The sequence below is a fragment of the Nomia melanderi genome, chromosome 3, assembly GCF_051020985.1.
Source record: "Nomia melanderi isolate GNS246 chromosome 3, iyNomMela1, whole genome shotgun sequence".
Taxonomy (NCBI): domain Eukaryota; kingdom Metazoa; phylum Arthropoda; class Insecta; order Hymenoptera; family Halictidae; genus Nomia; species Nomia melanderi.
The window spans coordinates 16440591-16452831 of record NC_135001.1 but is presented as its reverse complement, the minus strand read 5'-3'; the positions used below and the strand labels follow the sequence as shown (position 1 = coordinate 16452831).

Genomic DNA, 12241 nt, shown 5'->3' with positions numbered 1-12241 from the left:
AAATATGGGAAGAATTTTGGAATATGTGTCTTACAATTAGTTTAATAGATTGAAGCTTGATAAGCTGAATTTTTTCAAACTGTTCAAGCTATCGAATCAATTTAAAGCTATCGAACAATTTATACTCGGTTTAATACCTTCATGAGCATCCCTTCGAAGGAAACTGGTTTTTCTGAAATTTGAAGTGTAGTTTTGTATAATTGTTTGTTCCAGTTATTATCGGTACGTTAACAAGTCAATCTTCGATTATACAACTCTAAAGTTCTACGAACATTCATTATCTTATTAATCAGAATTGGATACGCTCTGAAAAAATGACGGTATTTCTCATATTTCTACACAAAATATACAAATCAACCTTAAATGTGAGTTTATAAAATTGTATAAATATTTATTACAAATATAGTAAACTTAATACATTCGCGATCACTGATGTGAATGACGTCTTTTCAAATATAATAAGTTTCAAACAGCAGATCGTTGCAAAACTAATATTTCCAAATAAAGTTTCTACTTTCTGTCCCTGTTTTAGCGTCAGAAATTTGCGGCAATTAGCTTGATTATCTTCATCTTCAACGGCAGTAAATATTAGAAAAGCCAAAAATTTGCCAATATCGAGTGTACCAAGATAATTTGTTATTTCATTAAATATAATAAGTATAAAGACACAATCTCTATTCATTTAGATATTTCTGGAAAGTGAAAAGTATACAAATGGTCCAGAACAGTATAAATTAAATTATGGATACATCTGTTTGGTAATAGAGAGCTTGGAATGTTTGTAAACGAACGCTATGCAATGCGCGTCAATGGGAGATTGTGAATGAATGTCACGGAAAGAAAACGCGCTTGAGACTCTTCGTGCGAATGATTTCACGCGAGAACGCGTATAAGACTGTTTGAAATCGTTTTGGGCTGAGCATTTGTGTAAGTCTTGTGAATGACCGTTCGGCGATCAAGTTGATTTACGACTGTTTTTCGAGTCTGAAAATGAATGTTTGAAACTTGTACGACGAGAGTGCATTCAGATTTGTGATTAATTTGGTTTTCGAGCGAATATTTGCGAACCATTTGTTACTGTTCAAGGAATAAGAATCGATTGTCAACTGTTTGAGTGTTTCTAAACGACTCCTGACCGACTTGCACTTTTTTGAACGAGAGATTCATTACGATGAATTTGTTTGAAACTGTTCTTCGGATGAGAATCTGCGAATATGGTCTCATTTATGACTTATGTTTCAGCAAGTGGCATAAGAACAACGTCAGAATAAATTACTTTTGAAATGACCATTTGCGGATGGGTGCTGATTGACTGTTCGACAAATGAAAATCACTTTTAAACGAAATTATTTTAGGAATGAAAGTTTACAATTATCTATTTCTAGTGACTGCATTTGAACCACAGTTAATTTGCTAATGCTTAATGAAAAATTGAAGAATGAATGTGATTCATTTGAATGATTTTAAACGAATCGAGAATTACGGTTGCCAGCCGTGTACGCTCTTACCAAACACCTGAGAATTCAACAAAAGATAGACATGACATAAAAATGTGTTAATAACTGAATGGCTGGAATTACAGCAGTACGCAGATTTTTTTTAAATCCATCTAAACTTAATCAACAAATAGATTAACTGTTTGTATTTCTTCATTGAATGTAACTCGATAGTTTTATTCACAACTACATCGAATCACATTCGACATTTTTAAATTCTATTTTTCCTATGTTCAATATGATAAAGAAGATCGTTTACACTGTTTCCTAATAACTAACTGTCGTTTGATATATATTTTAACTTTTAGACAAAAAATGCGAAGAAATGAACACTAAGGGCAGGTTCCAGCACTGCGCCGGTAGAGAACTTGCGCGCCAAGGCCTTTCTCGCTCCTACCCAGTCCTTACACAATTTATATACAAGACATCCGTAAACCTCCAACACTCGTCCCAGGGTCTACCAGAATAGTTTACCGACTAGTCCACTGGTGGTACATCCCGAACGAAAGCGCTCGCTCCCCTCTTTCCTAAACTTCTCCAAGTTTCTCACCTCCTTTCTGTAAATTAACAAGCCGCTTAAAATGTCTGTGAAGTATCTAAGATCCTAGTTTCTTCCAAATATTCCAAATATACCAATGTACACGTAAATTCCATTGACAGAGACTGTACACTGTTATCTCTCTATTAAGTATCGTAGCTAACGAGTATAAGAACATCCCCGGTATATTTATCACCGGGAAGACGTCCGACAACAGTCATTTTTCTCCTTTCGAGTAAACAACTTCCCCACAGTTCCCGTGTCGCGTCGCTTCGCCGACAGTTATACGCGTTTCGTCCGCGACGACGACGGTGCGCGTTGAATAAAAGGTTTCCACGGGACGCGAAGCTGCTTTCCGAGCATTTCAACGGGTACCGGCCGAGGAAACGAGAAAACGAGATGAAAGAACCACGAGGGCGGAAGGAGGACAGTCGTCTGGGACCTGGGTAGGTGAGAGGAAGAATCGTGATCGAGGTTAATAATGAAGGTTTGTTGAGCGTGTACACAATAGAAGACACTCTGTCTACTCGCATTTGATCCCCGTAACGAGCAGAGCGCCGAGCCGTGAGAAAATGCAGGGACGGGGAAGGACGCGGAGCTTGATGGTGATAGCGGGCGGTGTCTCCAAGGTGACGATTCTTCTACATATACACACGCACACTAAATACACACGCAGAGAGCCGTGTAGCGTGACTACGTTAATTATGATATTTAATCCCGTGGATAACAGGACAGTGCCCATTATTCGACTAACGAAAGAACAGGTGTGAGATTATGTCAGCGTATCGTCGATTTTTCCTCGGAGACATCATCTAACCTCCCCGTGTTTTCATCTTCGGACGTTCTCGTCTGAAACGTCTCTCTTCGCCAATCACGGAAGAAGATATTGTTTCGGCGGAATATTCGTGAGAGTAGCGGCGACCGGGTTCTCCGAATGCCGCGCGATCTCTATCAAAGAGACTTCTATCGAGCGCGAATAATTTCTCTTTGGGTTGCTTTAAAGATTCAAGGAGTACCAGGGCTGGCAAGGGTTTCGAAGAATTTCCACGGGAGGAAAGGGCCGGGAATACTTGGCTGAAAACATGTTGCTACCCAATGTCGATCTTTGACGGCGAGTCCTTTATAGACACCCTCCGCACAAGGGACACCCATCGCGAAACGACAACTGTGAAATTGAGTGAACAACATCAGAAAGTGGAATCTTTATTTACGTCGTTTCCTTTGTCGCTTCGCGAACGCATGGACGTTAACGACAAGTAATTCTTCCGTTTGAGTACCTGACGATACCCTGTTCGACGTCGGAGGAGCAAGATACAGGGTTTAGTTTGTATGGTTCAGTGGGCATAATGAGCGAGTAACGAGGTTCGGTAATTTTCGACGTCTTATTATCGTTTGAACGATGCTAGATGGAATCTTTGGAACGATTGTACACGCGTTTTTATTGTGTTAAAGTTTGTTTTAAATATTCTATTTGTATAGACGTCAGTTATTGAGAAACTTATTCTGCAGAGGACGCTCGATCGATTGGAAATCTTTCTGATAATATTATTCTTTGTGTTCGTAGTAAACAAGAATTATATTGCATATACATCCGTCCGCTTATTTCGCGCGTTCTTTTTTCAAATTTAACATTAAATATCTTGCAAACTGTTTTAGTTAAGAAACTAAAATTTTATTTCTTCAAAAATATAAATGTTCTAAGATTGTAGGAAAACCCGAGTATCTAGCAAATTCTGTGTCATTTGATGTGCAGTGGCTCTAATTATGTTTGTAAGTTCATCTTGTTATTGTTTTCGTTATAACTCTTCTCCATTAAGAATTTACTCTTGTACCTCAGTACATGTTTTCCGTATTCCCCGTTCTTAATGTATTTTACTTGCCAATAATGAATTCGGAAACCGAACTTAGAACTTTAATCTCATACATGTTATAATAATATACCTTCTATTCCTGAATTTGTTCTATTTTAACCAATATTCGATATTTAATAGTTGAAACGCTCTTTAAAATATTTAATATCCACATACAAAGTAACTGAAAATGGGGAACAAGTATATTACAACCCTTTTTTAATTAATAAATCTTGTCTCCTAACATGGAATCATATCTGCGGTAAAGATTTCGCGCAGAATTTAGTAAATAGCTTGTAAAATCATTTGAAAGTCATTATTAAATAGCTTTCCTTCGCCTTAAGGTGTAATTTTTTAAAATAAACATATACTCACAATGAACATAGAACTTCCTTTTCTTCAGCAAGCGAGGACCAACAGAATACACAATACTATTTCATTTGTGCATCAGATTACAAAGTAAGATATTTGAATTCCACGGACACGGAAGAATAATTTTCCGTAATTTCCAATTGTCCAAATCTTTTCCATTCGAACGTCGTTGTAAACGTTATTCCGCTTGCGTCGCCAAAAGAATCGAGGAGTATCCGATCGCGAGGAGGGATCAACGAATATCGATTAAGAAGTCATTTCCGTTGGCGTCCCGTAATAGGAGGTAGTGGAGTCAAAGGCAACGGTTAGGTGTGTTCGTCGGTCGAGGTATGCGACGAAACTGCTTGGCAGAATTGCTGCACCGGAACTGCATCCAATCGCTGCCTGAATGTCCGCAATTCCAGACGCCATTAGACGTCTTATTATTTCGTTTTCTCGCACGACATCATCGCTGTGTAGCTGCTCTTGAGGGGAACCGTTACCCGAGAACATGGCAAACGAGATTCTGGCATTGTATTTCCGTCGAGGAAAGAATGTACCCGAACGACACCGTAGGCTATTTACGGAAAAGCGAACGTTCTTGCAATGTTACGTTACTGCATTCGGAAAGCGTAATCGTGAAGCTTTATATTTGTAGGTAACAGATATATATGTAACGCCAAATCATTAGCAGGAAAGTAATTCCGTGTAAAGGTCTTACTTCAAGCAGCAGAATTGATGTTTATTCGTATTACACGAAAATATTTGAACGATTCGAGTGATAAATCGAGTCGTTAGTAATTTTTTGGTGGAAATTAGTAATTTTGTAGAAAAACACAAATGCAGATTACTCTATGTCGGAGTACTAAAGAGAGAATAAACAAAAATTGGATTTACAAACTAATATTCGTAATGACGATAATTTCTTAGTGATACATATGTAAGTAGATTTAATAAACATCTGAGAATTTTTGTCCGAATTTTAAAGATTTCGGAGCATATTCATTTTAAAAATATATTGATTGCTTAAGAGTTTATTCGTTTATACGGGATATATAATTTCTGTACAGTTCAATCATGATTTTCCAATGCATAGTGAATGATTCATATGGACGGTAGTATTTTATCTTCACTTAACAATGTTATATGATTTTGTATGTAAGTAAAGAATAATCCAATGGCGATTACCAGTGTCTTAGTGTTAAAATACTTTTCTGAAGATGTTTCTATGCCTCCTTTCCTCATTTGTCATTCTAATCATTCTATTTCCTTTTATTTATCCAATATTTCTATTGAAACATTTTTCCACATCAATTTTAAAGATGGCACACGTGTCAAGTAGGTATTAAACAATTTAAAAATCTTTTTGTTACCAACATAATACATCAAACTACATAAAAACTGATCCCTTGAAGTTTATTTAACCAGTTAACTGCGTTTGACGAGTGTACACGTCATCCTAAAGCTTGAAATGATACCAATTCTTTCAACGGTGAATTCCAGATATTTTCAGCTAAATATATAATACTTCTTCGTTTTGTTTTGGCCTTTCATTAAAATATACCACAGGTGCATTCATTCTGCGTTTGACGAATGCACACTTCGTTTCTTCATTTGATTATACGCGAAACGAGAGATTTCTGAAAGCAATCTCCGCAGTTAACAAGTTAATAATTTCAACGGCACAAACCAATGCTAGAAATGAAGTATCCATTTTGCGGGAGATTCACTTGGACGGAGTACAAGGGTTAATAGACGTTCCAGGAGCGCGATCCAGTAATCACAATTTGCGTCATCCCTTCGAGTTTGCGCGGAGGAACGAGTGTAACACAGTGAGAAATATATTACCGGGAATAATTCTGTCCGCTGGGAGAGTTCGTTTCTTTCCTGCCGCTCTAATTTACGGGACGGCCTGTCCTCACAGCTTCCATCCTCACGGTTAAGTCGGTCCCATTGCTAATAGGAAAGAATATTTTTCTTTTCCGTGACACCAGTCATCTCCGGGCTGTGTTCTTATTACGCTGTTACCATTGGGTAGCCTCCGAGGTGTAAAATATGCTTTACGCGGACCCCTGATGTACGGCACCGCGAGGAAACGAAGTAGAAACGAGCAAAGCCAGTGCTATTGGAAGGAGGATAGAAATATACTGAGTTGGCGCGAAGAAAAGGGCCGGCGGGGAGGGGGATGAAAAACTTAGTGGCGGGTCTCTGGTTCCGAGGTCTCGACCACAATCTCTATAATGGACTCGCTACAGTATATCCAGAATCTAGGTTCCTGGCGAAACGAGAACAGAGAAAAGGGAGTGCAGACCCTTTCGGCTGGTAGCTACGGCCACTGCATTATAATCATACTAGCTGCCCAGTCCTGGCTGTGTTTTATTCACAATGTGCCCGCATACGTGCTAACGCGAATCAGAATACTGACCGTACTGGACAGTTCGAACTTACGCGTAGGGTGACTCCAGAATACTGTATAAATATTCATCGGAAGTAAGAATACCAGGGAAACCGTGGAAATGACGCGACGCTAGAACTACTGAGCGTTTAACCAGTTAACTGCATTCGACGAGTGTACACGTCATCTTGAAATCAAAATGATACTAACTCCTTCAACGATCAATTATTTACTTTTTTATACAAACATGTAAGGCTTCTTCGTTTCGCTTTAGTTTCTCGTTAGAATATATTATAGGCGCATTTGGCTTGCACTAGACGTGTATACTCGTCATTTTTATGAGTGCAGTAGTTCTAGTGTTAAACGTTACGTTATGGATGCGAAGAATTGCTAGGTGAATATGCTTTGAACGTTACTTTCGATTTGACTTTGTTCAGTTCAACGAAATTCAGAATTTTTCAATGATATATGGAATATTTATTTTATCGTATGTCAGTGTTATCATTATAATGCAAATATCTTTAGTTCATCTCTGTATTTTGTATTACTTGTTCCAAAAAGACTGCTGAAACTTACTAGTATAAATATATTCTCAAAACTCGTACTCCTCGGCTACTTCTGAATTTACTTACCAAACATCCAAACATGGTTCAATTTTTATGACAAACATTCTTACGAAGTTTTGCGCGTGAAATATTTTAAGTGACGAAGTACATGAAAAATACAAGGAAATTCGGTATATTTTCAAATTATACGAACGAATATGTTTTCACATTTATTTTCCAACATTTCAAATATATGAAAAATTGTCAGTTTACATTTTCCGTCGGAAATGTTTCCATGGTCGCCACGTTGTCATTAGAAATTAAATGTATCGGTGCGGGTAAGTTCAAAGTTGTCAAGGTATACGTGCATCCAAAAATACAAAGCGTATTTACGCGCGGCAATACTGATAAAAACGGAACGAGTCAGAATTTTCTGATTCACACCGCACGATATTCGAAATCCGATATCTCCGTGTCGCATATCTTCAAACTGCTCGTATGCGATATGGAACATAAACGGGAGAAGGCGCGAGGGAGAAGGGAGAATCTTGTTTCCGATCAACATTTCCAAAGATCCCTGCATTTCCATGCATCGACAACGATATTTCCACAGTTGTTTCAGGTATAGAGCGGTAATAAGCCGACCAGAACCGCGATATATGTAAGCGCGATGTTTCGTGTCCTGCTTGTTCATCCTCCGAACCGAGAAATATGAACACTAAGTGATTGATAAGTATGCGGCTTGTCGCTTCTTACCATACGTTATACTTTATCCGACGTTTCGCGTCTCGTCGTTACAATTTGAAGATGGCGTCAGCCATTTTCGCGGCGGAATCCCTTCGCGTGATTCAAAAGGTTTCTGTATGGAAAGGAGAAGAGTCACCTCATACTTTCCAAGTTTTATGACCGATGAAGTAATACGGGTATTGGTGTTGTTTGTCGTGTATAATGTTGCTTTATCATGTCGTGTATTATTTCAGGGAGTAATATATAAACGAAAATGTTATTCATTCTTAAGTTGAGATTATATTTGATATTAATACAGTTCGCGTATTGCTAAATCAAGTACTTTAATAATTTCTCAGAGAACGTATACAAATTTGGCTTTATTAATAATTTAAACATTGTTCAATAACAGGTAGTTATACTAAATATATAAAATTCCACGGACTATTTACAATATTGTAAATTAGTTGCAGAAGAGTACATTTCGGTTTGTCTGATTTTTCAGATTTCCAGATCAATATATTTAATCAATATTCAACCAAATGCAAGGATGTATTTATATTACAATATTGATCTGAACGTAAATATTGTTAAAATTATTGGAAACTCTTACAATGTTTTTACAAATAGCTAAAAAATTTCCACATTAACGTATAATCCAAAAATTGGAACGAACATACCGTCAGGCAGAAAGTTTCAATCAATGCGCGTAATATAGTACGGTGTCGCTACTTTAATTTTCTTGTCGGGGAATCGGCGAAGATTCCTCAGCCCAGTCAGTTCGACGGAATCGCCTCTTTTTATTTAGCTCTGAAAGCGGAGCCCGCCCTGTCGGAACCATTCGACTCCTCGACGCGAGCGAGGGGGACTATTCGTCACTTGAAACCTAAATTTCCCAAAGTTTTTTTCCCATTGTACAATGAGTTCATCCGATCACCGGCTGACGTCTGGTAAAGTTTGAAATAAAGAAAACGAGTAATAGAGCAGAGAGGTATGTGTATGTGTGTAAGATGGGCGTGCGCGTGTGTGTGGGGGAGAGGGAGAGAGAGAAAGAAAGAGCGAGAGAGAGAGAGAGAGAGAGAGAGAGAAAGAGAGAGGAGTCGAAAAGAAATAAGGAAGAAAAGATGGTGGATAAAAAGAGGGTGGGGAATGGGAAGGGGGACGAAGGGCAAGAAGTAGATTGATTCCCAGCCCTGTCCCCTCAAGACAATTTGTACTCGACCTCGTACTCTACGATCGTCTCTTCCGTTCACTCGTGAGCGGGAAGTAAAGCGTGGTTTCTTTTTTTCTTCCTCCGCCCCCTGTAACCATCCTGCAGCCCCTGCCGTCAGGCTGCCGCTCATCTCGGTCTCCGTCTCGTTCGAAAGTCAGACCCAGGGAGGTAGAAACATGGAATCAACGTAGAGACATTTCTCCGCGAAACCTACAGGACGGCACCACGAGACCTACAATGGGACTCCGCGGTCATTAATCACTCGATGTCCTCCCTTACGGTAACGTCTCCACTGCTGGAACGGTGGATTCTTCAACCCGTCGAATAACCAAATGGATGCTACGTTGATCGATTAAACGAATAAACAAAATTAGAACCTCTTTGGGAAAAGGCACTTGTGATCGACAGCGTGATTTTTACCCGATTGTGAACCGAGTGGTACTTGGATTTTTCGTTTAGTCGGAAGATAAAGTTATTTTATTATTACTTATTATTTGCTACTAAGAAATAGAGTTATAGTTGATATTACATATTGTTAACACTTGAATTACCGTACTAGTCAAGATATCTGGTTTCGGTTTCCTTGCTTCGTCGACCATTAATATCTTAAAAGCATTGAATATTCAAAATGATTTTGAAAATAATCTGTTGTTACAATCTTTATCATAGATTGCGTATCAATTATATTAAATGCTTGGTAGTTCTAGTGTTAATGAGTGTTTTAAGGTTTTAGATGGCAAAGTTTTTGTTTATTAATCGCCTTTGTTAATTAAATTAGATGAAAATCATTGATCTCAGAAGTCAGCATAAAAAAGTAACATTACTCATATATATAAACATTAACATTAGCGTAATATAAACGTAAACATTAACACTAAAACTACTGGACAGGTCAAATTGACCCACTTCAGAATTTCTATTTGGCATGTATTTCAATTTTGAAAGCGTCCTTGCGAAAGATTTCCAATTAAATTCGTGTACTTGCACAGATGCAAGACTAGGACACCCTTCGAGTTTCAAGAAATGTATTGTTCTAATTTTGATCAAAAATTGGATAATAAATCACTCTAATTGCTCGGTAGTTTTAGCGTTAATGTATAAAATAATATTACTCTTCCATAGTTTGCAGGAGGTTTTGAAATTCAGAATCGATTCTCTCGAATTCTCTAACGTCGTCGGAGCCGTCGAAATATTTGCAGCTCGCGAGATCTTCCCAGAATGTAAAGTACGCCTACTGGCTTGAAAAAGGGGTAGGGCAAGATAGGTGGCGAGTCAAGGTAGTCGTCGGCTCGTTAAGGACGAGGTTAGGAAGTGGTGCGCGGCATGCAGATCAGCTCATCGAGCACCTCCCCGCCTGGATTCGCTCTAGGCAGCCGGGTCTGAAAAACTTGGTCGTTCCTTTCTGGCTGGAGTTAAATATTAACTGCTCGAAAAGCGGTGGTGCGAAATTGAAAGGCTTGAGCCGTGGAAAGGCTAAATGGAGAATCCTCGGGAATGGAGGGCCGAGAAAAAGGAAATCGTTGGCTGGCGATCACGAAGGTAAAGGGAGGAAGAGGCAGAATGGAGCCAAATCGAGAGATGAATTCAGAGGAAGAAAGAAGGTTGAAGATGAGAAAAGTCGACAGTGAAGTCTATACCGTTAGGAGGGACTTAATTAATCCGCCGAACCTCGTCCGGAAAGATGGTTTCTTCTCCCGATGGAAAGGTTGCACTATGTACTCTGAGACTTCATATCGAATCCGACGAGCTCCTTAACTTAATAAATAAAATATCGCCTAGCTAATGGGAAATGTTTAAACAGTTAAACAGTAACACTAACGGTAACGGTAATAATATTAACAACAGTGTTGGTTAGTTAGTTTCAGATCTGAATTTATTGAACATATACTGTGTATCGAATATGAAATGACAAGTTGATTATTATTTCTTCGGTATAATACGTGTTTTTTGTTTCACTCAGACTGGTAGACTTGTTTCGATACAAGTTTATGTTTAAATACAAATAGTGATTTATACTGTTCAAATAATCAAAAGATTAGGTTAAATGAGCGTGCGATTATTTTATGTAGATTGCATTTATAGCTAAAATAATATTACACGACTTTAAATGTTTCTTGTAATACGCGAGAAATGTGGAATTATCGTAATAATTTGATTATTACGACGTGGCATATATATCCTTGATACTCCTCTTTCTCATTATCTATGAAACGAAGTTGAGAATGAAGTTGAGAATTCGTCTTCACTAAAGTCAAATGCTATTCCTCATTTATAATGTAATAAACGTCAAATTTCAAAGCAATAATTTTGAGTTTGAGAACGAGAACAACTCTTGGAAAAGAAATTAAAAACATTAATTACTAATATCAGAAACTTACCACTGGTTTTAAACTATTTAATATAGTAAATACATCGTACAGATTTGAAATAATAATATACGAACTTGCCCATTTAATAAATATGATTTAAATATTCCATACAGTACTTTATCTACTTAATTAAAGGTAAATATAAAATCCTTCATTTTCGGTTCAAAGAATATTTTCCCCGTTTTTGCAAAAGAAACTTTTCTGTTAATTCTTTGTAGCTCTCAATACAATTTTTTACAGATTCCTAACGATGATCGATATCTCATTCTGTAAACAAAAAATATGGAAAAATTATTGCTCGGTTTCTTAAGCGTCTGAAAACGAATAAAATCATTTTTAAATCAGTATTCATGTTTGATTTCTCTATTTTGCAACAAAATAAAGATATTACATTCTATTTTTTTTTTGGCAATAACTACACAACTTTTACGTGAAACAGTGAATAATTGAATAAATCATCTACACAGACCAAAGAAGTTACTCTCTCAAATATGTGTTTACACGTATAATCAACAACAAAAGCATTCGAACCTTATACATGCTTAGACATAGTAAACGTTCCATAATTAGTTTCTATATTGCTAAATATTTTAAAAATTGTATTATATACGCATATACAATTTATTTCAATAAATAACAACATAACGCGTGCAATTTTTCTAACGATAATATATTTCTTACCATGCTGTTCAAATACTCTTCTCGTTGGCTGTACGTATCATCTTCAAATGCTCTCGTCAATAGACTCCCAACTGTAT

General features: G+C 37.5%; 1 protein-coding gene and 1 long non-coding RNA gene across 5 annotated transcripts in view; one reads left to right on the top strand and one right to left on the bottom strand.

Annotated features, from left to right (window-relative positions):
- Nucleotides 1–4584, bottom strand: part of LOC116429371 (uncharacterized) — a 97312-nt gene extending 92728 nt beyond the window's left edge. The window contains exon 1 of the long non-coding RNA XR_012998249.1: nucleotides 4260–4584. This is a non-coding gene — a long non-coding RNA (uncharacterized LOC116429371). The remainder of the gene's footprint in view (nucleotides 1–4259) is intronic.
- bru3 (CUGBP Elav-like family member bruno 3) overlaps nucleotides 1–12241 on the top strand; it is a 975444-nt gene that overhangs the window by 725183 nt on the left and 238020 nt on the right. The window lies entirely within an intron of this gene.